This window comes from Pseudorca crassidens, chromosome 9 (genome assembly GCF_039906515.1).
Source record: "Pseudorca crassidens isolate mPseCra1 chromosome 9, mPseCra1.hap1, whole genome shotgun sequence".
Classification (NCBI taxonomy): domain Eukaryota; kingdom Metazoa; phylum Chordata; class Mammalia; order Artiodactyla; family Delphinidae; genus Pseudorca; species Pseudorca crassidens.
This window is the reverse complement of record NC_090304.1, coordinates 73,716,387-73,742,785: the sequence shown is the minus strand read 5'-3', so window position 1 is coordinate 73,742,785 and position 26,399 is coordinate 73,716,387.

The following is a 26,399-nucleotide window of genomic DNA, read 5'->3' as shown; positions in this document are numbered from 1 at the left end:
TCCTTTCCTTTAATACAATTACAGAGGTAAATATCATTGATCCACTGAAAACTGTCATATAATGTGAATCCCAAAGGACTAATAACACACACATCATAGATCAAAGTGGTAAATGTTGTCTATCTTAGTGTTAGACTTGCTCCAAAAGATCATTGTTTCAAATGGAATTATTATTATTAGTGCAGCAATATTCGATATGCATAAATCTTGGAGAATTTTTTACCTAAAAAGTCTTTATCTATCTTTATTTTTCTGTGTAATTTCCATATCTATAAGGCATGGTTAGCATAGCTGAAGCATAGCATTCACTGCCCTAACCCTTGAAACATTATACACTCATTGCTCACATCAGACTTTACCACACTTAAGTGCAGGTTAATGTCATTACATTTTCTCTGGGCTTTATTACTGTGTTGGTCTTTCCATCTTTTCAATTGATAGAAGGACAGAAGACAGATATGTTATATATGTATACATATACAAGTACTTATATGTTGTATTTGAACAGTGGTGAAATATAGAGGAAAATAAATTGAAACAATTATACTATTTGGCATTTATTGGGGTGACATGCTCTGTGCACAGCACTTTAAAATACATTATTTCTTATAGTCCTGTAAGATAGGTGTTACGGTCACCCTAATTTACCTAAAAGAAAAGCAAGTTTTGAGAACCTAAGCACCTTTTCCAAATTTGGACTGCTAATAGGGTACACAAACAAAATTGAAACTCATGTCATCTGACTCCAGAATTGTAACAAAGAGAAACAAACCTGACTCCATACTCAATCTATTCCTTTGGCTCTAACCTTCGGCTCTCTTGCTGTGCTTAGCCATGCTGGCTCTGCACCTTTGTAAAGGAGTGTTGCCTGTAGTCTGAAATATACATGATAGCCCATTCTCAAGGTTCTGCCTCCCAGATTTTACCTTTAAAGGTATAACACTTTTCATTAATATAGATATTAAAAGTTAGAGAACAGAGAATAACATTTGTCTTGTTGGAGGTTTATAGGAACATTGTGGACAGACCTATGTAGACAGCTGCAAGAACAAAAGATTCAGGCACCAGGAAGTTTGCAACAACCAGTCATACGCCTCCCTTTTTAGTATAAAAGAAGCCGAAATTCTAACTTCGGTAAGATGGTTCTTTGGGACACTAGTCCTCCATCTTCTTGGTCTGCTGGCTTTCCAAATAAAGTTGCTATTCTTTGTCCCAACACTGTCTCTCAATTTATTGACTGGTCCTACAGCAAGAAGCATGAGATTGGATCAGTAACAGATTCTAAATTCTTATCTAAAGTTATCTAATAAAACTTCAGAAGAAAATTATATTTTAACTAGGGCTTAAAAGATAAATAGAATTATGACACACAGAGATGGTTAAAAAGTCCTTGTAAAATTAAGGAACAAAATTAGTGTCTCTTTAAAGGAGAAGACCCATTCTAAACATATGCATCATAAAAGTTTAAAGAGAAGCACCATCCCATTTTTCAGAAATAGTGTAATTCAATAAAAACTAAAATTAGGGAATATAAAAATGATGAACATTCCTATACAAGGGAAATATGTAACTCATTGTTTTTATTGAGAATCTGGAACTAAAGGACCTTGTAAACTGAAGTTCAATGTATGTGCTAAGCACAGTTTCGAGCACAACATAAGCACAAAGCAAACAGTGTGCTTTTGATTCGTGGGCATGTTGTCAGCAAAAAATATTGGAGGTGAGCAGGAAAATACAACTCACAATAATTCCAAATATAATAAGCTTAAATATAGCATTTTATGGTTTACAAATTTCATAAATGGTGAGAAATATAGAACAGTTGTTTTTATTTCCATTTCTGGAGGGGAAAGTAAAACTGAGAAGTGACTTATCACAGTGAATCAGTGACAGACTGGCCTGCAGGATCCGGTCATCCGATGCCAAGAGTAAAACAATAGCAGCAGCAGCACCATGAAGTGTGTGGAAGTGCCTGTCTCTTATTCACATAAAAACTCATCAATTGAGTTCAGCCAGTCCATACTCCATAGGCCTCTACACAGGTCTGACCCCAGTACAATACTCTCTACTAGGAGCTGATCCTTCAAAAGAGAAGTATTCTGATGACGCCCTGTTTTACCCTTTTCTTTTCCTTACAACTTAGGAACCAGTCGGCTCACTGAGGTTGGGGGTTTTGGTATCACCTAGCTATGTATGCTATGCTGGCTCACATTCTCACACAGCCTCTTGTACAAAACACATTCATCACCAGGGAGAGTTGAGAATCTCAGTAGGAAAGACTTCCCACTGTATCCTCCTCTTAACATGAGTCTTTTTATTAATAAATTTTAAGGATAGAATATAGCTTGTCAGATGCTGTGGTTTGTAAATTTAAAAGCTGTGAAGGAAAGGTTAGAAAAATGAGACGTAATATAAAAACAAATCCTTGGAAAAGCAGACTGAGACTAGAGCCAGATCTTGGACTCTTGAATGTCACTCTTTGGCTCATTTCATTGTACTTTGTCCTTTGCATTTAACTTCCTACTCACTGGTCTCAGGATACTCTGCATTCAATCAAGATATAACAATTAGCTTTTATGAGACATTCACTTATTCAATTCTTAATGCCCGGGACACCTTCAAGAGATCTTTTCATTACAGGCACACAATTCCCAAGCAAGAGAGTAAAGCATTTCTTCCATCTAAATTCCTGTGCAAAAGGTTTCAACTTCAGAGGTTTGCAAATGGTGGTTTAAATAATACTACAGGTAAGTTCTCATAAGTGTCTGAAGCCCCATGTCCACCTAGGGGAAGGGCTTCTTTGTATATAAATTTTCAGTTATTCATTCCATTTATATTGAACGCTTTTTATTAAATCAATGCCTTTTACTATGACTTTGATACAGAGGATTCCTCCTTTGTTATTTAGACCTGAAGACTCCAAGTCTACCATCATTTTAATTTGCTAACTCGGATAGTGTACAGGATGAGTGGTTTGAGAGCTTCTGATATGCAATGACTATCTAACGTAGGTTGGGGGAAATCATTTTAGTCCTCTTTTTTTTTTTTTTTCAAACATTATTCTATTTTCCTATAGACTATGCTATAGGGAATAATCCTCTGCTGGCAGAGAATGAATGAGATGAACTTAATGGAGCTCTTTCATATCTAATGTCTACGACTCTTTAATTTAGTTATCCTCCAGGCATGGAAGAGCTTTCCATCGTTACTCCTAAACTGTCTAGCTGCCACTGTGACTTCAAAAAAGTCTCTAAAGGTATGTTCCACTTTTCTGTCTTGCTTGAACTTCTGCTTCATATCACTGGCTGGCACTGTTGATACAGCTTTTATTCCCTGCCAAAATCACTTCCTGGTGTTCCTCCAGATTGATATTGAGAAACTTGATAAAATGTCTCTTTCCATGACAGGTGTGAAAGCGTTTGTCCCCCATTTATGACAGGTACATTTCTAGAACCACTCATTTCTGCATATTTATTTAATATTCCAGAGATAGAAACCAAGTAGTTCATAATTTATACCTAGTCTTCTGCTTCTCCTGTTATTTGAAATTCAAGTTTACTGCCTTATGAATGTTTATGATCTTGAATAAGCAGAGCTCTAGGCAAAACATACATTGATGCTGTTTTCTCTGAATCAACAGTAGAGACTTGCCACACAAGTGACTTTAGATAAAATGGGGAGGATTTAAAGAAACAAGGAAAGGATAAATACACTCATACATCATAACTCTAGCTAGTAGAGTGCAGGTGGTGTTAAATATCTAAGATATGATATGTAGAGTTTGTAAACTGTACACATGCAGTTATGTGTTTGGCCGACTTAAAAAAAAAACAAACTAGCAATCTTTTCCATGACAACTGGTTTCAGGTAGAATTCTACATAGGTGTGAACTTTAAATAAAATTGTTTGCAGATAGAGGGGGATAGATTTATTACTAAACTTTAAAAAAAATTTGTAGTCAGAGCAGGTTGATACAGGCCAGCTTACTGAACCATTCTTGATGATAATTGACTTTCAGGGACATGCAATCAGTAAGTGGTAAATTTCTTTCCAATCCATCTTATCAATGTGCTGCATGAATAGAAGGTATGGCCAATAATTCAGTAGGAAATATTTGTCTGGGTTCCACAAACAATTGAGGTGTCTAGAATTGAATGATTCCATTAATTCTTTGCTTTAACTAGTCCCCATCCAAGGGCTCAAGATTACTCTCCAGTGGCTATTGTGCCCCAAACAGAAATTTCAGTTTTCTCATATATCACATTACAGAAGGAATACAACATTTTATGTAAGAAGTATTATTGTAGTGTAAACTGTAAGAATACAAATATAGATATTGATATAGGTTCAGGTGTAGATGCGGGCATGGGCAGAGACAGCTCAATTTAGATATACTGATTCCTTCTTCCTCTTATAAATTCTGTGATTCTGGTTTCATAAGTTTCAGTTTCCTTATGGTAAGGTGGAAATTATCTTAGGCTATCCTCATAGGATTCTCCCTAGTAATGAATAGGATCATTAATGTGGAATTTTGGGTGAAGAGTGAAATACATGATAACGGTTAATTATTATTACATAATACACACAGTTGAAGAGTTTAACTTTAGAATTAAATGTTTCATTTCTCCTGTTTCAGAAACCTTAACCCAGATACGTGTTCCCCTCCCTACCCTACCTCCATGATAAACACGTACACATACTTAGGCACAAAGATCTAGCTTTCCAAACTACTTGTCTGCTTGTAGTCTCTTTCTCCATCTCTCCCTCTCATCTACCTATTTTTCTCTCAGATAGAGTGCCTTTGCTTATATATCTGATATGTTGTCCTCTCCCTCCTTATCATTTAGCTGGCCAATTCCTATTATGCTCCAAGTTTCAATTTAGGTGTAAACTTCACTTGGAAGCCTTCATATCATCTCTTTCCTTGCACAGGATGTGGTAGAAGTCCCTTATCTTGATATTTTAAAGTATAAGAACCTGCTGTATAAAAATAAATAAATAAAATAAAATTCATATTAAAAAATATTCAAAACAAATATATCACCAACTACAAAGTTGAATTCCAATTACCTATCAGTGTGTTTATTTCCAAGTGGTCTGTCAACTAGTTGAATGGGAGAACAAATAAGTGTAAGTATATACTTATTTATAGAAGTATTTCCAGAGGATTTCATTAATCTTTTCTGAATGAAAGATTGAAAGAATGAATTAAACAATAAAAAATTATACTTTTACCAATAAATAAATTTATTACCAAATATTAGTATGTACCAAGAACATATGGAATTATGTTAAAATTACATTCAAAAATCAGAAATCTACCAAAGGATACTCACATACTTTTTAGTTTAATAGGGGTTTGAATAAATGAACTGTTATTTAAAAAGATTGCTGTCTTTTAAGATAACCTTGTAAGTTTTACATTGTCTATCAGGGCTTTCATTTGCACTAAAAAATGAAGATTCAAGACTTATACGTAAAATGCAATGCCTATTTTTTTAAAAGTCAGTAGGATCCCTGATAACAGACAAAGCCTGAAGGAATCATAAATAAATACTAGATTTAAAACCACTTTACAAATTAATCCATGGTGACGATAAGAAGGAAAATCTTGAGAAGGTTTGCAATATAAACCACCTACTTTCTAGTTGTGACAAGAAATAGAGATTGATATCTAATGTAAAAAATGAAAAAGATAAAGTAAAGATTGAGAGTTTGGGGACTGGCATGTACACACTGCTATATTTAAAGTAAAATGTCTTTTAAAAAGTATCATAAGAATAATTGATAATCGTAAGAAACATATCTGGAGGTAGACAATAACTAGGAACATTAAAAACAAAAATGAAAAGATAAACGTGAGGTCACACACACACACACTCACACACACACACACACAATGCTAAATAGAAATCCAAATGAGTGAAAGGTAAATAGAAAGAAGGGAAGAGAAAAATATGATAAAATCTGAAAAGGATCAAAGTGAAAAAAAAAGTGAATATAAATAAAGAAACCACAATATCAGAACCACAAAGTGAGAACTCAGAGTGACATGGCTATAAAAACATTAAAGAGAGTTTTAAAATTGTAATTTCTAAGAGATATATATTTGTGAATTGTAAATATAAAAAAATTAAGTTATGTGTCAGAGAAACAAAAAATGAAAATAACCTTCCTATTAATATACTGTTTTGTAGGTATATAGCTTCCCTTTCAAAACCCTAATAATTAGCATAGGGAGGAGTTATATCCAGCATTTCACAGAATAATAATTTCAGATAGCATGTCTGAATTACCTCAATTCTTAAATTTATTGGATTTTAAATGATTCAACTTTACCATATGATCTTAATTTAAGACAATGAGACTAAGGTGACATTTTTGTTTTCAACTTAATGGGTTATTTATTAATAATTTCTGCCCTTCTTGGGTAATGTTAACATTGTAGATCTTGATCAACTGACAAGACAGTTCTAGATCTATACTCTTTTAGACTAAAACTTAAATTTTAAGTTTGTTTACAGTTTGCCAAAAACCCTAATTGAGGATTCAGGCATATATTCTTTGGCATCATTCATATTTCACCTGTTTCTTTGTGTTAAAGATCTTTTTAAACTGAGCCAGAAATGAACAATAATTAACCATTGTACCCCAAACACCATGATCCCTGCACATAACCATCTCCTGCACTGCCACTTTGAATATAGCAAAGGATTTGAAAATCAATTTTATAAAAATAATTAGTTATGAAAGTTTCTAAATCCTAATAACTTTTACTATATAGTGGGTTGGCCCGAATGAACATTTTGTCCAACCCAATATAATAAAAAGAAGTAGGTCCATTACATCAGGGATGGAAAATCAGACCTCCATGTTTGTGCTCTTCCCTGTTCTCAGGTGACTAAAGGAGAAATCAGTAATATATCTGGAAACATTTTTTTTCCTGACCCTTAGAATTTTTCTCAAAGCTTAGTTCCAGACAGACCCTACTAATTACATAGAGTTAGCATATGAGTGAAAGCTAATGTGACATCTCTGATTAGAATACAAGGTACTGAGTCATAACTGAATTATAGATCAAGAGATCATAGGCATCTGGGTAAGAAAGATCTCTTAGTTAAAGAAGAAATTAGTATGGTGGTTTAAAGAAAAATCAGAGAACTGGATAGATCATTTCTCCCAGAGTAAGCCATGATATAATTACAATATAGCCTGAACAAGCAGTGAAACCTAAAGAACACATTTTACATAACTGGAACAGGATGCCCCAGATCACTGCTACTGTTCTTTTATGTATTAACTCATTCCATATGCACAGCAACATTATATGTTGAATGCTATTATCATCTACCTTTCCTGTATAAGAAAACTGAGGCCCAGAGAGTGTAAATAGCTCACCTAAGTTAAACTGGATAATAAAATCTAGAAACTGGGATTTGAACCAGATAAACTGCTTCAGAGACAATATCCCGAACTATAAGTTCTATACTTTCTGCCTCCTACATAAGTCTGTTAGAGGAATCAAGTAAGAATGTCTGGGTGAAAGTGACTTTCAAAGCACCTGCATATGTAAAGAGTTAATGTTAATAATGGATCCCAGAAACATGTGGAGTGGCTGATGATTGAGCTTACCAACAAGAACACGCATTCCAGCATGTGAATACTGTGACCAATATATTAGTAAATGCTACAAGTATTAAAATAATTTATTTCACTAGATTAACATTTGAATTTTAACATTTTATTATATTAGCCTCAAGAAACTGAACAGGGGAGTTCATGCAAAATCCCAGTGACTTTCTCATATTTACATTTTACTACAGATATTCTGCTGTTTCCAGAAACTCCTTGAAGGTAGAAACTGTAAACTTTACAACATGCCATGCCCTGCAAGTCTATCTTAGGGCTTTGAAGATAGAGTAGGTATTCTATAAACGTTTGTTAAATAAATAAATGAGTTAATTATAATTCTATTTACATTGGGTTTTTACTCAAATAAATTGTTGGCTTCACTTTTGAAGGGCCCACATTTCAACTTTTTTAGAGTTTCTGAGTCTGTGCCAGGGACATTTTTATAAACAGAAGCCTTCTGAGGTCCCAGCTCCCCTCACCCTCCACCTCCCAACAACACTTACATACCCTTCTCCTATGGTAACTGCCGTCACAATCCTGAGTGTGGAGAAAGCAGGGTTTAACTCAAATTTTCTTTAATGTCAGCATCTCTACTGAATGGAAGGGAAATTGATTATGACCGTTGCCATATGATCATCTCAATAGATGCAGAAAAAGCTTTCGGACAAAATTCAACACCCATTTATGATAAAAGTTCTCCAGAAAGTGGGCATAGAGGGAACCTACCTCAACATAATAAAGAACATATATGAAAAACCCACAACAAACATCATTCTCAATGGTGAAAACTGAAATCATTTCCTCTAAGATCAGGAACAAGACAAGGATGTCCACTCTCACCACTATTATTCAACATAGTTTTGGAAGTCCTAGCCATGGCAATCAGAGAAGAAAAAGAAATAAAAAGATAGACCTAGAGAGTGACATACAGAGTGAAGTAAATCAGAAAGAGAAAAACAAATATTGTATGTGGAGTCTAGAAAAATGGTATAGATGATCTTTTTTGCAGAGCAGAAATAGAGACACAGATATAGAGAACAAATGTATTTTATGGATACTGAGGGGGAAAGCGGGGGTGGGAGGAACTGGGAAGTTGGGATTGACATATATATGCTATTGATACTATGTATAGAGTGGATGGCTAATGAGGACCTACTGTGTAGCACAGGGAGCTCTACTCGATGATCCATGGTGACCTAAATGGAAAGGAAATCCAAAAAAGAGTGGATATATGTATATGTATAGCTGATTCATTTTGCTCTACAGTAGAAACTAACAAAACATTGTAAAACAACTATACTCCAATAAAAATTAATTACAAAAAAGATATATGAAAGGAAGCTGGAGTTAAAATAATATAACTGACACAAATAAATTTTTAAGACAAAAGAAATCAGATCATGGAAGATTTGTTACGTATTATAAAAAGGAGCAATGAATAAGATATAGCCATCACAAACATACATATACCTCTTTTACAGTCTCAAAACAATGGCTAACAGACTTACAGAGAAAAGAGATAAACCCAAAATTACAATTGGAAATTTTATTTTGTATCTATCAGAAACTGGTCATTCAAGCATACAAAAAAATTAAGAGATGAGTGTGAAATTATAACCTATACAATTAGTAGACATTGTGCTGGGTATTTAATATGCATTATACCATTCATTTCTCACAAAATTTCTGCAAGGAATATATTTCTATCTCTATTTTACAGATATGGAAGTTGAAGTTTAGAAAGGTTGAGTAAGTTGTCCCAATCATAGACCAGTGAATGGAAGAGGTGGTATAAAGAATCCTCTCATATATGACCAGGTAACAATACTGGCTACCTCCTGCCATGCCAGTCTCACTAGAAGAATACAAAGACCTCCAAAATGCACACATACTTCCAGTCCATGTTCTGAGTCAATACTGACCAAGCTGAGGAAGAATTTCATTATTCTCAGGGAGAAAGAGTCTCATAGGCTTGATGCAAGTAGACAAGAGAGACATACTATGGGGCCAGGACTAAAATGTTTGGTTACAGTTTCCTTATACTGAGATTTCAAAGCCTTGCTTTATAAACTTTGTGACTTTGGGTGAATTATTTAACTCTCCTAAACCTATGTTTCTTCAGTTGTAGAGCAAATTTAATTTTTTTAGAAGTAAACCCTCATAGGATTATTTTGAATATTGAATTAAATAATACATATTAAGCCCACTGCCTGATTCAAAGTAGTTACCAAATAAATAAAAGCAAAAAGAAAACTTGTATGATTATTACTTGGCAAGGGTTATTGGAACAATTGACAATGATTTAAGCAGAAGATTTCAGATGGTTTGTCTCTGTGATAACAAAGTCCTTCCTGAAAGAGCCTGGAGATGTTCAGTTTCTTTCAAGTCCCCTTAGTAGTTTATGGGGAAATGCCCTGTATCTCTTCAGAAAAGAGATTGCAAGTCTGAGTTATGCTATTTGAGCTTCTGGGTAAAGAAATGGTGAGGCTGAGTATAATGATCCAATGATCCCATCCCATCCATACATGTGGATATTATTATAGGTGGGCAAATCTACTGAACATGAGACTTGATATTGCAAGAAGTTTCTGGTAGTCATTGTCTCATAGTACACGTGGCCAGTAATAAAAACAAAGAATGCCTCCCTCTAGAATCTGAAAGATTGTATATCTCAATATAAACTTCTATAGAACAGAATGCAGTAAAAGGTCTTATGTTACTGCTAGATTCCAGTAGTGCTGATAGAAACTGGGAATTGTGAAGCTGTATCTGCAATGTTGCTGCCTAGGGAAGAGACTACACTTGTTTCTCAGTTCATGGTTCATGCATCAGCAGCAGCAAGGAGCTTATTAGAAATGCGTAATATTAGACCATACCAGAGCTACAGTTTTAGAATCTGCATTTAACAAGAATCACAGGTGATCCATACACACTTTAAAGTATGAAAAATAATTGGAATACACTGATTGCTGGTATATGATCCCAGGAAGCTGATGATCAAGGCTGTGGGAGTAATCAGGTGAGGAATGATTGTGGTTTGAACTAGAGTAGTGATGGGAAAAGGTGGATGGATTTGAAAATATCTTGGACTTATACTTGATGGGTCTTGGTAACTAGTTAGGACAAGTATGAAAGAAAAAAGAAAACTATAATAATAAAACTATAATTTTAAAAGGTTTGTCTTCTTACAACAGTTCATGGTTTTCTTCACACTCTCTTCCAGAAGAAGGGCAGCTATAAAATTCAGAGTAGAGTGAAGTTTGAGGCCTTGTTCCAGTAAATAAAACTTCCACTGTGATAAGCAAGCAGGTTACAAATTTAGCTTCCATATAGCATCATCATTTTTCTTGTTTTTGATCAGTTTACTCTCTTTGAAACCATTTACTTGCATGTGCTTGGAAGAATAAAATGTGCCTGAAGTTGCCCATCCTTTAGCAGCTAGCTCTCTACCATAGAGAGGCCTAATGTGGGATTACAGACGCTCTAGCCATTAGAACAAGCAATTTTCCCCATTCCATTACATCTGTCCTCACTTGCCTCCTCTTATGATGAGATGGCAAAATATCAAAGATTAGGATGATGGTGTGGGACTTGGTGAAAAAAATGTCATCACTTAATCCTGCATTTGGTTCCAGACAGTAAAATCTGACTATTTCTAGACAAAATGACTTCTTAGGTACCTGAGACTCCACAAAAGGTTTTGCTGCAGAATGTTTCATTAATAATACCTAAGTGATTTTTTTTTTTTGTCCCTCAGATTATCTCCTCTACACATCTCCCTCTATAACCTGTGTTAAAAGTAAGTGGTACTTTCTGCTTCTACCCATGACTGGGTACTGGGACTAGACCAGCTCTCCCACTGTAAACAAAAGGAACATGGACATGGCATAGGGAACAATAGCTCTCAGACACCGGACAACAGGAAGAGCTCACTGTAAGCTCTGAAAGGAGAAAAAATAGCAAGGTAAGCACTTTGACCACCAGGTAGGTATTATGCCTAGAAGTACTTCCCATTCTAAGTGCAAGGAGAGAGAATCCAAGCAGAACACAGTAGTTTTATGATCAGATGTCACATTTCATCATATTTATTAGAAAAAAAGACTGAACAATTTCCCCCCTAAGATCTGGATTTAGGTAAGAATATTCACCTTTAAGATTCCAGTTCACTATTGCCCTGGGAGTCCTAGCCAGTGCAATCATACATAGAGATTAGAAAGGAGAAAGTAAAGCTGTTTTTATTTGCCAATAATAATAATAAATAATAACAATAATAATAATCTATGTAAAAAATACTAAAGAGACTACAAAAATCCTGCCAAAATTATAAGTAAATTTAGCATGATCACAGAATACAAGGTCAATATAAAATATCAATTATATTTCAATATGCCATCAACAAACTATTTGAGTTTCACATCAAATATGGAATTCAAACAGTATTATAAATCATGGTGACCTAGGTATATATTTCACAAGTATAAGGTCTTTACACTAAAAACTATGAAACATTGTTGAGGAAAATTAAAGAAGACCAAAATAAATGGAGAAAGGTATCATATGTGGAACAACTGGAGCTCTCATGCACTGCTTTTGACACACAAAATAGCACAGTCACTTTAGAAAACAGTTTACTTAATTCTATAAGAAATTGCCATACACTTATCATATGTAGCAAACATGTATCTGTCACTCAGACTTCCCTCCAAGAAAGGACACATTACTCGGTTGTCAGCTGTCAGCTCTGTAATGGTCTCCCTTAGCTTTTAGTCTGAGATCGTGCTATCCTCAGTGTAGCCCCCAACCTATGACTAAGCAGGGAGATAATGCTGTACAAGGGCCCAGCCATTTCTGTGCAATGTGGGATTTCTTTCATTGGTGATCTTTTATCTGGAGCTCCCTGTTGGGCTTTATTTTCTGGTGTGTATCGCTGTCTGAAACCTTCTACTACCAAATCCTGTTTCATGCCTTTTCCCCCCACCACAGGTGTTATTCGTGAATATAACTATTGCACTCCTAACTTTCTCTCAGTGTCTACTTCCCAGCAAACCCAACCTAGGACAGTTGGCACTATGAGTGGTATGAGAAAACAAGCTGTAGAATGGGGTTGGGGGACTGGATTATCCATCAACTAGTTGCAAATGAAGGCTCCATCCCTGGTGGTAGGTGGTGTGGACAGCTTCTAGCACAATATGAGAGTCCAGCTGTTAAAATTTTCATCTGTTATGAGCTGGTATGATGCTGGTGGAGGAGAATGCACGAGTAGACATGATAATAAATAAAAGGATAATGAAGCTGTATGTTTTTTACCAAGTTACCTTGCTGCCTTTTAGGCAGATAATTAAAAACTGAGGACAATTAACAAACAATTGATAACTGAATATGAGAGTCATAGAGTTTCATTGGTAGTTTACAAAGAAGCCTTCATTTTATGCAGTGAATGAGCATACAACAATTGAAGATCAAGACAGCTGAATACTCAGCCTGGGCAAATGTGTTATTCCAAAATCATGGCCAGAATTTGGAAAACCAGGAATCCTGACAGATAGGATGGGAATATTTCAGTGGATGACCCCAAAATATTTACTTCTCAGATTTCTCTGAGCATTCTGGGCTTATAGAAGTGGCCTATCCCTGCCTATTAAAGTTAGCACCCCACTGATGCAGAAAAAAATACATAATTATTTCACTCAAAAGGCAAAAGTGACCACCTCAAAAGCTGTCTCCACCTCCTCTCATGGTTGCCATCCCTATAACCCTATGATCAGAGTTAAGTCACAGTATAGCCAATCTAGGAGCAAAATGCACCAGATAAAGGAAAGAAAGGACTTTACACCAAAGAGGTGTAAAGAGAATCCAACGTGTGATATCACATGATAGGGTAATCCCCAGGTATTTACCAAAGAATATTAATAACTGAAGCAGACATCAAGATGTGATTATATGTACAAGAGATTCATTTTAAGAAACACATGTAAAAGGTAAAGGGGAAGTTTTGTGGGTAGAATCTTCAAAGCATATACAGGTCTGACCACTGTGAAAAAATAGAATGAATAAAGGATTCAATAGAAATCATCACACACTGTTTTTTTTTGTTTGTTTGTTTGTTTGTTTTTCTTGCAGTACGCAGGCCTCTGACACTCAGCGGCAACGGCTCACGGGCCCAGCCGCTCTGCGGCATGTGGGATCCTCCCGGACCGGGGCACGAACCCGTGTCCCCTGCATCAGCAGGCGGACTCTCAACCAGGGAAGCCCCACACACTGTTTTGAGAGTCTCTGCCTGACTGATGGGATACTGCAAAGAGATATGGCCTGCTAGAGGAGTGCTGCATCTAGTGAAAATGGCTCAGCTCAGGGCTTAGTCATCGGCTAGGAACAGCCTGGGGCAAGTGTGATACTGAGATACTGATATGAAGACCACCGCAGCAGATACAAGGGTGTGACAGCTGGAGATTGTCAGTCAACTGTGCTCCAGGGTGCTATCTTGAAAGGGTATCTGAGCAGTTCAACTACATGGCCATAAAAATAGCATAGGACTGCACAAAGAAATGTACACAAATATTCATAGAAGCTTTATTCATAACAGTGCAAATCAGCAAACAATCCAAATGTCCATCAATAGTTTAGCAAATATGGCATGTCCTCCCACTGAAATGAATACAGGAATATAATGAGACAAACTACTTATGTGCAGCAACATGGAAAAATCTCAAAACTTGTGTGCTGAGTACATGAAGCCAGAGAGAGAAGATGGTGAGCCATACGATTCTATTTACATGAAGTTCTAGAACAAACAAAATGCATGTATAACGATAGAAATTTGATCAGTCATTACCTGGGGCAGGGATTGCAAGGGAATTGATTATGAAGGATCAGAAGAGAACTTTTGGTGGTAATGAAATGTTCAATATCACAACTGAGATCATGATTACATGGGTGTATATGTTTGGTACAATTTATCCAACTGTACCCTGAAAATGGTGATATTTTATTATATGTAAATTATGTATCTATAAAGTAGATTTTTAAAAAATAAGTGACTACTTGAATAATCCTATTTTAGTAATACTCCTTATTTTTCTATATCAATTAACTAATAAAATTGAATTCAATTTAATAAATATCCAGGAGGGGCTATGAGGCCATACTTCCCATATGCAACACTTAAAAAAAAAACATTTTTTTTAAAGTGTTGCATATGGGAAGTATGGTATATGTCATTTATGTTATCTTGCAAATGAAGCAGCAGAGGCTCAGCAATATTAAACTCATTTGAAATCACACAGTTCCTGTGGGGCAGAGGCAAGTCCATGTGATGCCAAATTCTATGCTTTTCCACTCTGCTTTATTGCCTCATATTTTGATAGTATAATAAAAAGCTAAGAAATCCTTCCCATCATCAGTCTACATACTGGACTTGAGTATGATTCAAAAAAAAGGAAATTAAATCTGATAATATCTTAAAATGCTTATAATTATTTTGCTTTTCCATCTTGTAATTTAAGTGACCCCCTATATAATAACACTGATAATAATAACACTCTACCATAAATTGATAGAACTCTATTTTCCTTCTGAGTTGTTCATTAATAAACTTGTAACACAGCTCTTCTGAACTTATGTTTGATCAGCTATTTACAAGAATTCTTTAATACACTAAAGAGAGTACTAAGTTAATAGAAATAAAATGGATTTTCAAAGGAGATTTGAAGATAGTTAAAGCCATTGATTTAGAAAGACATTTGTGTGTTAAAATGCTCCAGAGAAGGTTAGGAATAGCTGCCTTGTATATACACTTCACGAAGGCAAGCACCTGAAAGATAAATGATAGTAAGAGGAAAATACAGATCAATAAACCTCGAATTAAAAAAAAAAATCAAGAAGCCAATTTAAAAATGGATTTCAGAGTAAATAAGAACCAAGTGATTTATATAAACTAGGATAACGTGTATGTATTTGTTCTTAATTCCAGTGAAGAAGCAAGTGAGTAACAGCACAGATATTATAGCTCACGTATAAAATGAAACAAACAAACAAACAAAAGACAGAAATAGAAAAAATCCTGTTTCAGTACAGATAACTTTAATAAGTAAGGGTGTCAGAATATTAATATTCACGTGTTATTTGGTGCACAGGTGTTCCAAGTCCAAGCTCGTACTGCTGCATGATAGGTCAATACATGGAGAGACAAGGTGCTGGGGCAAGGAATATTGACTTTATTCAGAAAGGCAGCAGATCAATAAGATAGCACTCATGTCCCAAAGAACCATTTTACCCAAGTTAGAATTCAGGCTTCTTTTATACTAAAAGAGGAGGGGGTGTGGCTGGTTGTTGCAAACTTCTTGATGCAGGAATCCTTTATTCTTTGTTTTTGTTTTATTATTGGAGTAAAACTGCTTTACAATGTTGTGTTAGTTTCTGCTGTACAACGAAGTGAATCAGCTATATGCATACATATAACCCCTCCTTCTTGGACTTCCCTCCCAACCCCCATTCCATCCATCTAGGTCACCACAGAACACTGAGCTGAGCTCCCTGTGCCATACAGCAGGTTCCCACTAGCTACCTATTTTACACATGGTAGTGTATTTATGTCAAACATAATCTCCCAATTCGTCCCACTCTCCCCTTCCCCCCCCCAGCCCCCGTGTCCACATGTCTGTTCTCTACATCTGTGTCTCTATTCCTTCCCTACAAATAGGTTCATCTGTACCATTTTTCTAGATTCCACATATATGCATTAATATACAATATTTGTTTTTCTCTTTCTGGCTTATTTCACCCTGTATGACAGACTCTAGGTCCCTCCACATCTCTACAAATGAAATAGGAATCCTTTATTCTTGAAGCTGTCCTTATAGGTCTGGTCACAATGTTCCTATGAAGCTCCAACAAGACAGTTGTTATTTTCTGTTCTGCAACTTTTTGTAGCTATATGAATGGAAAATTGTTATACCTTTAAAGGCCAGAGCCTTGAGAATGGGCTATCATGTATATTTCAGGCTATAGGCAACATTCTTTTACAAAGGTGCAAAGCCAGCATGACTAAGCTCAGGCAACAGAGCACACAGTTTAGACTAAAGGAATAGATCCAATATGGAGTCATGTTTGTTCCTGTCTGTTACACAGGTACTTCTTTATTTTTCAGTTACCACACCATTAAAGGGTCAAGCCTCTACTGCTCATTAGTAATTGTGGGTTCATTGCTTTATATGGGATTTCAAGCTCATCTAAGAATTTCCATTTACATTGAGGCGACACTGAATTTGCCTGTAATTGCCCCTGCATGTATACCATGGTCTGAATATTTGTGCGTGCCCCAATTCATATGCTGAAACTTGATCCCCAATGTGATGGTTTCTGGAGGTGGGCTCTTTGGGGGTGATTAAGTCATGAGGATGGGGACCTTATAAAAGAGGCCCTAGAGAGGTTTCCTCACCCCTGCTGCCATGTGAGGTTATAGGAAAAAGATTGTTGTCTGTGAACCAGGAGGTGGGTCCTCAGCAAACACTGACCATACCAGCATCTTGACCTTAGACTTCACAGCCTCCAGACTTGTGAGAAAAAATTTCTGTTTATGAACCATGCAGCCTGTGGTATTTTGTTATAACAGCTTGAAGAGACTAAAGCAATGTATTTCTTTACATGGGACACTCTAGAAATTCCTTATATTTTTCTTAGATAATCCTAATTTAGTTGATCTTTTTTTCTTTTCCTCAAAAATGATTCATTTAGTGTATGATGAAGTGATATTTACTTCATTTGTCTTTTAGTGACGTATATTTGATAAACTTTCCATATCTTACTGATATGGAAAAATATCTCAGATGACACAATCTCTTCATTGCTACAGAAAATATTTTGCCACATATAATAGGGGTTGCTTGACTTCCGAGGAAAGAAAGTCCTTTTGTTTTTCCCCCATCTCTTTATTCTACTTCACAAAGAAGAATTATGCTAATACTATTGTCCAGATTCTAAACTACTCTTCTGAAAAATTTTTTTCAGTATGAAACCTCATAGAAATAACTTGGTCTAAACCACATGACCCTATCCTCTAGCAACTTTTCTTTCTTCCTAGAAAGTTTGACTTCTCCTTCAACATGTATCGTAAAGTAAGAGACTCATGTTTGAATATTGGGTTAGTTTTTCTTATTTCTCTGTTAGTAGAGTTCCATACTTTGATTTGAAACCACAATCTCTAAAACTTTAATGCCATCTGATGTGGTCTTTTTTGCCTATATTATGTAACTTTCTTTTCAGTGACTTTGCCAGGGAGAGAAATATTGAAGTTGCATTAAGTGTCAGGTATTTCTGAATTTCTTGGCCCAATGCTATGAGAAAATAACATTTTAATTCAATGTCATAATTATTCTCAATTTTCAGCATCCTCAACAAAGTACTAAATGATAGAACTGAAGCCAAAGGAAGACATGACAGAATCAGGATTTTTCTTAACATAGAGTAGAAGTAACATCCTTAATTGTTTATGAGTAAGATCTTAGAAAAGGATTCTTTCAGCCTAAATTTCTACTGAAGAATCAAGTAAATAGGTATCAGGATACCTAAGTGAGCATAAATCAGAATCCACAACATAGGCAAAACTTCCAATAAGTTGGAAGAGAAGATAACGTTTTCTACAATTCTTGAATTTCTCCTCAATTCTAAGAATGTAAACAATTTGAAAGTGCAGAGCAAGGGATGTTTGATAGATTCTTTGGAGAAAGAAGTTGTTATAGTTAGAGACCCACACTTTACCTCTCTCAACTACACCACAGCTTTGGAGAAAAAATGCTGTCTTCTAACCCTAGTCATTAACGAAGTTCAAGGTGGGTTCCTAAAAAATAGTTAATTATATAACCTGTAGTTGGGATACACAGAGGACTGGAGCCAGCCTCACAGAAGCTGTGGAGCTAATGCTTGAACAGATTATGATTCTCAGAAAGTGCAACAGAAAAATAGACACAGGAGATTTCAGAAATGTGATAAGCTTACTCTTCCAGGGTTCATTGGGGTAAAGGATGTCTCAGTGTTCCATAGGCAACATGAGAGACAAAGTTAATATGAGATCATCAAGGGGATTGTCTGAGGGGTCTATCAATTTCAGCCAAAGGGTGCTGGGATTTTATCATTGGTTGCCCAGGTGTGGAGGCAGGAGTCAAGCAGCCACCCATCACAGAGATGCATCACCCTGGCCTAATGAACTTCTGGAGGTGAGGTTTCAACAGGAAGCTTCCTTAGAGCCCAAAGAACATCAAGTCAGGTTACAGTTACTAGTTCAAATAAAAACCATTTTAATGCCTTAGCTCTCCTCTCTCTCCCTTGTTTTAACACTGACTGGTTGCAAAATAACATCTATGAATAATGGAGGTAAGAGGAGGGGAAATCATCCGCTATTCTCAATATAGAGTATAGAGTATCATATGTCACTAATATCCCAAACTTGACAAATTATTAACATTTTTCAAGCAGTAGCTTACAGAAATTTTAGAAATGAACAATTAGTCCTGGGTGCCCCTGGCACTGCCCACCAGTGGGCCAGCACCATCTCTGGAACCCCCCAGAACCCACAGCCAGTCACACCATAATTCAGCTTTTCCCACTAGCAGCTAGCTGCCTGCACACAAGGCAAAGCCTGACAGCCAACCAGTGTGCCCTTATTAGTCATTCCCACCACAACAGAGGAGCCAATGAAACTCAAGAAGGGGCACCAATAGATCACATAAATCTGGAGACGAGAAGGGAGTGTACTGCTGGACCCCATAGAATGTCTACAAGATCAGGAAATGTAACCAACATACATACTACATGCAAATAAACACAGAATTAGAAGAAATAAGGTGACAAAGGGATACGTTTCAAAGAAAGGAGCAACATAAAACCCCAGAAACACTAAGAAAAGCAAAGATAAGCAATCCACTCAATAAAGAGTTCAAGGTAACGATCATAAAGATGCTCAACAAACTCAGAATAAGAATGGATGAACACAGTGAGAACATTTAAAAATAGTTAGATAATATAAAGAAGAACCAAAGAGAGCTGAAGAATACAATAACTGAAACAAAAAAAATACACTAGAAGGAATCACCAGTAGGTTAGATGATACAGAAGAACGGATCAGTGAACTGAAAGGAAGAGTAAGGGAAATGAACCAAGCTGAACAGATAAAAGAAAAAAGAATTTTCCAAAAAATAAGGACAGTTTAAGAGACCTCTGGGACAGCATTATGCATACTGTCATTCACATTAGAGGGGTGCCAGAAGGAGAAGACTGATAGAAAGTTCAGAAAACTTATATGAAGCTATAATAGCTGAAAATTTCCCTAACCTGAGAAAGGATAAAGATATCCACCTCCAGGAAATATAGAGAGTCCTGAATAAGATCAACCCACAAAGGTCCACACCAGGACACACTTTAATTAAAATGGCAAAAATTAAAGATAAAGAGAGAATACAAAAAGTAGTAAATGAAAAACAGCTAGTTATGTATTAACTGAAAAAGAATACACAAACATGTGGAGGTTAAAGAATATACTACTAAACAACTACTGGTTCACTGAAGAAATCAAAGAGGAAATCAAAAAATACTTGGATACACATGAAGACAAAAACTTAACAATCCATAATCTGTGTGACACAGTTCTAAGAGAACAGTGTATAGCAATACAAACCTACAGAGGAAACAACAAAAATCTCAAATAAACAACCTAAACTTACACCTAAAGAAATTAGAAAAAGAACAAACAAACCCCAAAGTTAGTAGAAGGATATAAATCAAGATCAGAGTAGAAATTAAGGAGACTAAAAAAATCAATATAAAAGATTAATGAAGCTAAGAGCTTGTTATTGAAAAGATAAATGAAATTGATAAATCTATAGGTAGATTCATCCAGAAAGAAAAAAGATAGGACCCAAATAAATAAAATCAAAGATGAAAAGAAGTTACAACTGATACCACAAAAATACAAAGGATTATAAAAGATTACGATGAACAATTATATGCCAATAAAATGGAGAACCTCGAAGAAATGGATAAATTCTTAGAAACATTCAAACTCCCAATACTGAATCAGGAAGAAACACAAAATATGGACAGACCAATTACCAGTAATGAAATTGAATCAGTATTCAAATACTCCCAACAAACAAAAGTCCAGGAAAAGATAGGTTCACAGATGAAGTCTACCAAACATTTAAAGAATTAAAATTCTCCAACCATTTCAAAAAATGGAAAAGAAAGAGGAACTTACAAATTCATTCTATGAGGCTAGCATCACCCTGATACCAAAACCAGAAAAGGACACCACAAGAAAAGAAAATTACAGGCCAAAATCACTGATGAACATAAATGCAAAAATCCTCACCAAAATATTAGTAAACCAAATTCAACAATACATTAAAAGGATTACACATCATGATCAAGAAAGGTTTATCCCAGTGATGCAAGGATGGCTCAATATCTACAAAACAATCAATGTGATATGTCATGTCAACAAACTGAAGAATAACAATCATATGATCATTTCAATAGATGCAAAAAAAACTTTTAACAAAATTCAAAATCCATTTTATATTTATAGTATATAGAATCCATATAAGATTCATAAAAAGAATGAAAGGTTGCTATTTGTAGCAACATGGGTGTATCTAGAGCATATTATGCTAAGTGAATTAAGTTAGAGAAAGATAAATACAGTATGATATCACTTTTGTGAGAACTAGAAAACAAAACAAATTAACAAACATAACAAAACAGAAACAAAGTCATAGATACAGGGAACTAACAGATGGTTGCCAGATGAAAGGAGATGCTGGGAGGAGGGTAGAATTAGGTGAGGGAAATCAAGACATACAAACTTCCAGTTACAGAGTGAGTCATGGGTGTGAAATGTACAGTGTGAAAAATATAATCTATAATAATATAATGTCTTTGTATGGTGACAGATAGTATCTAGATTTATAGTGGTGATCATTTTGTAACATACAGAAATATCAAATCACTCTGTTGTGAGCTAACACAGTGCTGTAGGTAAATTATATTTCTAAAAATGAACCAACAAACAAACATAGAAAATGAAAATTTGCCAGAGGTGGGGGTTTGTGGAATTGGATGCAAGTGGTTAAAGGTACAAAATTCCAGTTATAAGATAAATAAGTACTAGGGATGTAATGTACAATATGATTAATATAATTAACACTGCTGTATGTTATATATGAAAGGTGTAAAGAGAATAAATCCTTAGAGTTCTCATCACAAGGAAATTTTTTCTCTTTATTTTATTTTCTATCTATATGAGATGAGAGATGTTCACTAAACTTATTGTGTTAATCATTTCATGATGTATATAAGTCAAATTGTTATGCCATACACCTTAAACTTATACGGTACTATATGTTAATCATATCCCAGTAAAACTGGAAAATGAAAAAAATAGAAATGAATTGTCTTTAACTGCAAATTTACATTTCATCATTATTTTCCTGGCATATGTAGTCTATAATTTTAATTTAAATATGATCTCAGAAGTGATTTCAGAAAATTTATTATTACCATGAAGGAACAGAGGCATTAAAGCTATGTAAAAAAGGAAATGAAGATTTCTACTGTATATGCCAGGGTACATGTGACAGCTATCTTTGTCTGCTCCCCATCTAGTTCCCATCTTTCTCTGCTCTGTTGTGCAAAAGTCTGATACTTGCTAACTACATTTCCCCAAATCCCTTACAACTCTTTCCAGCATCTTTGAGAAATAGGAGGGACTGGTAGAAAATTGGAAAGAAGAAACAACAAAGAAGCCACTATGTTACTCCTTAACTCACACTCCTTATCTGTTTTACATAGGCATTCTTGAGTGTGGGATCTGTATGGTCACATAAAACATCATGCTCAAAAGTGTTTCATGTTTGCTTACTATTGTGCTATTGTCATCTTGAAGTTCAAAATAATTTTACCTTTGAACTTGTGTTTTGTGAGTGAAGTCCAATGGGACAATGGAGCATACATGTGAGCAGAGGAGATAAGTGTAGTATGTGTGTCCACCACTCCTAGCCACCCCATTCATATATAGTGTCTGTGATGCTCCATGAGCACAGAAGTCAGTTGGATTCACAATGGACAGGAGGTCAGCAAGACTCAAGGTAAGTATAAGATATGCATGTGTGGAAGCCACCCACTTCCATAGTGTATTGGTAGAATGTACATGTATCAAGAAGTAAATAAAGACAATTGTTTGTTTTCTGCAGTGACTCCATTGCTCTGATAACAAAGAGCTTGCATGAGCTGCAAACTATAAATTGTGTAATTTTGATGATTCCATATACAGTTGATCCTTGAACAATAGTTGATAATCCAATCTAGGTATAACTTATAGTCTGCTCTCCATCCATATACATGTTTCCTTCATATCTGCGGTACCGATTCCATGGATTCAATCAACAGCAGATCCTGTGGTACTATAGTATTTACTACCTAAAAAACACCCGAGTGTAAGTGGACCCACACAATTCAAACCCTTCCTGTTCACAGTCAACTGTACACATTAAATATTCATGTTTGCGTTGCATCCCACAGTATGAAAATGAATGGTAAAATTTATACTGATAACTTAACATTTTAATTTTTCTTTACTTAGACTGGCAGATGGAAAACAATGACATATCAAGAGAGAGACCACAGAAGAAAGGAAAGAGCTTTATAATTTATATCTGTAATGGCAGTTCTTTTCCTACAGTTGGAACAAAAGACCCGCATTTTCATTTTGTACTGGGCCTACAAATTTTGTAGTTGTCTTTATTTAGGTAATTCCTCAGCCATTGGCTCTACCTCTTCTATGGTCCCAGTTCTTAAAAAGCAGCACTTTCCTTGTTTCCAGCTCCTTCAGGGATGCTCTACTTCTAAAGTGTCACCTGGAACAACAAGGCCTTTGGGGTGACATCTGAGATGGTCCTCTTGTAAGATTCCATCTTCTACCAAGCCCAGGCCCTGAGTTTTAACTTCACCTCATGGAACTAGTTGTATCCTATCCCTTGAGCTTAGGGTACAGACCATCACAACTAAACCCATGGTTTGAGTTGGAATGAAAGGCAGTTTCCCAGAGGAAAAGTGAATTACCATTTGCTTAGAGAATAACTGTATTGTAGTAATATCAGCCATATCTCTTAGATCATGAAATGAATGTGACAAGGAAAATGATCTGTTCCTTGTTCAAAAGGGGAAAAAACACCAGACACATAAAACTCATCTCAGTAGATGCCAGAAAATGAAATATGTGCAACACAGAAGCCCTGTCCTGTAGTTTCTGAAAGTACTGCTGCTGAAGGTCAAGTGGAAAAGAAGTCCAGAAAGAAACAAGGAATCACTCTGGTAAGAAATTTTAGTGTGGAATAAAGACTATGCAAAGATTGTATTATTATAATTTGCTTTTGATATTCCTGAAAGCACCTTCAGTCAGATCTCCTTAAAAACTACCAATTTTGCACAGCACACCAAAGGTATTAGTGCGGAATGATAAGGGAATCTCCAAGAGCTTTCAGGACCCTTCCCTGAGCTCAGACTGGTTGCTGCAGTGGACATTTGTGTCTAAGTAAGTGGTTTCACAGTGGGTTGGCAGCAACCATAGCCGTGGAAAAACACAGTGAGAAGAAATCTGCACCAACAAATCTGAGGGTCAGTTCCTAAATATCCTTGAGGTAAATTCTGGAATACTCTCAGAAGTAGCTGGGAGTCACTTTGAGGGGAGTCATCTCCAGCAATTAAGCCAACTGAGCTCATTGTCACTGTCATTTGAGTTACAACTACCCAAAGCATAACAGCCTAGCACAGAATAGCAGCTAATTAAATGCTAGTGATATACCCGTTTCTAAAACTGTGAACTGTTCTATTTCCTTATACCTTAAGAACTGGTTGAGAATTGGTTACTGACAATGATATTTTGTACTACAGTTTGAATCAACAAAATATCCATAGAGAAATACACTGTCCTTTGCACTGACAATAGGCATGTTCTTTACATAATTTAATTATTTCTGTATTTGGAAGTGTTTTCACATTCATTATCTCATATACTCTTCACAATAAATATGAAAAAGGTAGAACTGGCAGTAATAGCCTCACTCTGTAGTTCAGGAAACAGAAGTCTAAAGAAGATAATGTAACATATTACAGGTAACCAGAAAAAATGAGGATGGAAAAGAGTCTGTATAGAATACTTCTTCCAGTGTTATGAAATATATTTCCAATTTAGATTAAGAATGCCTCAAGTAAACCTAGTAGCATAAAATAGGATATCAGAGAATGATCATAAACTTCGTTTTAAGTACTATCCTTTTTTGCAAAAACTATCCTGTTTTGTTGTAAATGTGTTCAAAGTATCAGATACAGAGAAAATGGTAAACCATAAATAAAAGGAATTTAAGTACGGTTGAAAGATGGAGTTAACAACAACAATAACAAAAGACATTTAAGCATACTACAACATTTATCTTAGTTTGCATTCTATAGAAGCAGAATCCGAAATAGGATAGTTTTTGCAAGTTATTTATTGAGGGAGTAAGGAAAGTAAGTTAAGCTATGGGAAAAGCCAAGCAGAGAAGTGACTTTTGGAGAAATCTAGTGTCAGGCTGATGCCAGGTAGACTTTAGGAGTGTGAATTGTGAAACAAAGGTTGTCTCTCTAAGAGGCAAGGCAGAAGACCCATTATACCTTATGCCTCTCCATGTAAGGTGGTTCTCAGAAGGTGGTGCAGGTGTCAGATGTTAGCAGCCAACATCCATACCTAGAGGATGCGTGTATCAGCAGTAAAGGGAACTGGGAGGATCCTCAACAGCTTCAATATTTCATACGTTTTCAATCTGTGAAAAATGCATTTAATGGAAGTTGTAGTAGAGACTCCTACTTTTCTATTTAAACAATAGCATCTCTGTACTGAATTTTCAAGTGTTAAAGAACAGTATTATAATGTAAGAATGAATATTGCACAGAATCCATTGGAAAAATAAAGATATGATTTTTAAATATTTTAAGGACATTTTAAGAATCATCTCCTTTTAATTTGTGATTTTTCTTGGAACTCAGCTTCATTCCCACATAAAAGTATAAAATATAAGATTCAGGGGCTTCCCTGGTGGTTCAGTGACTGAGAGTCCGCCTGCCGATGCAGGTGACACGGGTTCGTGCCCCAGTCCGGGAAGATCCCACATGCTGCTGAGCCTGCACGTCCAGAGCCTGTGCTCTGCAGCGGGAGAGGCCAAAATAGTGAGAGGCCTACGTACCACAAAAAAAAAAAAAGAAAGAAAGAAAGAAAGATTCAAAGCAAACTAGTTAAACATGTTTGGTGTAATCAAGTGAAAAGATCATTATTATTCAGTTTCTAGGAAATATTTGGATAGTATTTTCAGAATATGTGCAGAAGACTATATTTATAATCAAGGTTTAAAAATAATTAAAGAAATATATTTTTTTAAAATTTATGGAGTCAGTTATTAAATAAGTATTATTCAGGAAACACAAATAATCATTTAAGAACAAATCAAGAAGTGATGATCAAGAAATGTATTATTATTCTATTATAATCCCCTATTTAAATCAAATATAAAAAAATGAGAAACATCATGTAAATGTTTTCATAGAAATTATTATTAAGCATATAAAAAACCTACCAAACAAATTCATATCTTACTTTATATATTTCCTAATTAAATTCAAAGATCACAAACAAAGAGTTTCATATCCAGGTTTTGCTTTTAAAAATCAGACAATTAAAGGAAGTATGA